The 589-nt window shown below is 35.1% G+C and overlaps 1 pseudogene; it reads right to left on the bottom strand.

Moving 5' to 3' along the window:
- Positions 1-251: 251 nt before the first annotated feature.
- On the bottom strand, positions 252-317 carry LOC114630942 (annotated as a pseudogene).
- Between the last annotated feature and the right edge of the window lie 272 nt (positions 318-589).

Here is a 589-nt window from a genome sequence, read left to right as displayed (position 1 = left end):
TGGTGTCAATGGGAGGGGAGACTCTTGGTCCTCTGGAGGCTTGATCCCCCATAGTAGTGGGATGATAAATGGGTGAGTAGGTGAGTGAGTGGAGGAATACCCTTATAGAGGCAAAGGGAAAGAGGGGAGACAGGAAAGGGGGTTGTGGCAGGGAAACTGGGAAGGGGGATATCAAAATGATTTTAAAAAAACAAGAAAAGGAAAAAAAAAGAAAAATTCTAAAAGAAATGAAATAGACCTCTGGATAGATCTTAAGTTTTCCTCACCCCCAAAATAGAAAACCTACTAGACAAATATCTAAAAGAGTTAAAATAGCTTTCTAAATAGCATTGTGGTTTTCTGATGAAAGTCAGAAAATCCACCAGAAAAGTTCTAAAGTATCTATGCTTGTTCTCCAAGCAGTTCTCTCCAAATCACTCTCTCTTGTAAACCAAAGCTCAGTCTTTTATTAACATATCAATGCAGTTATATACTATATATATATATATATATATATGTATATGTATATGTATATGTATATGTATATGTATATTCAGTTCAAATTCCTTATATTTTCCATAGTTGAGGAATCCTGTTTTTATACCCCTGA

This window comes from Grammomys surdaster, unplaced genomic scaffold (assembly GCF_004785775.1).
Source record: "Grammomys surdaster isolate TR1022 unplaced genomic scaffold, NIH_TR_1.0 348, whole genome shotgun sequence".
In the NCBI taxonomy this organism is placed as follows: Eukaryota; Metazoa; Chordata; class Mammalia; order Rodentia; family Muridae; genus Grammomys; species Grammomys surdaster.
Note: the sequence above shows the minus strand (reverse complement) of the source record. Positions and strands in the feature narration are given on the sequence as shown.